This window comes from Chrysochloris asiatica, unplaced genomic scaffold (assembly GCF_000296735.1).
Source record: "Chrysochloris asiatica unplaced genomic scaffold, ChrAsi1.0 scaffold00282, whole genome shotgun sequence".
Classification (NCBI taxonomy): domain Eukaryota; kingdom Metazoa; phylum Chordata; class Mammalia; order Afrosoricida; family Chrysochloridae; genus Chrysochloris; species Chrysochloris asiatica.
In genome coordinates, this window is record NW_006408800.1 from 3,243,465 (window position 1) to 3,243,968 (window position 504).

The following is a 504-nucleotide window of genomic DNA, read 5'->3' on the forward strand; positions in this document are numbered from 1 at the left end:
GGAGGCAGAAACCCTGCCCATACAGTTCAGCCACAACCATAGCCTTTGCAGCTCCACCCACTGGGCAAGACTCACTATCTCCTATACCACCTGATCAGTGATACACAGCAGCCAACAAGCCCATCCTAAACGGAGGTACACCAAGAAAAAGTGAGTTGTTCTAACACTTCCATTCTCTAACTACTCCCACAGGAGACAGTTGGTAAGAGCCTAAGGACACATTAACATATAATTATCAATTAAATACATACATGACAACACCACAATACCCTGTAAACAACAAGCAATTGTAGCTCACATGAAGAAACAAGAAATAATGGCTGAAACAAATGACCAAGAAGCAGAGGCACAAAACGTTTGTAAAAAAGAAAAAGTAATGGAGCTACCTGAATAAGAATTCTAAAGAATTGTATTGAGCTACCTTTTATGTATTGATAGAAAGATTGAGAAAAGCAAGGAGGACACAGAAATAAAATGGATGCATTCAGGAAAACACTACAAAAA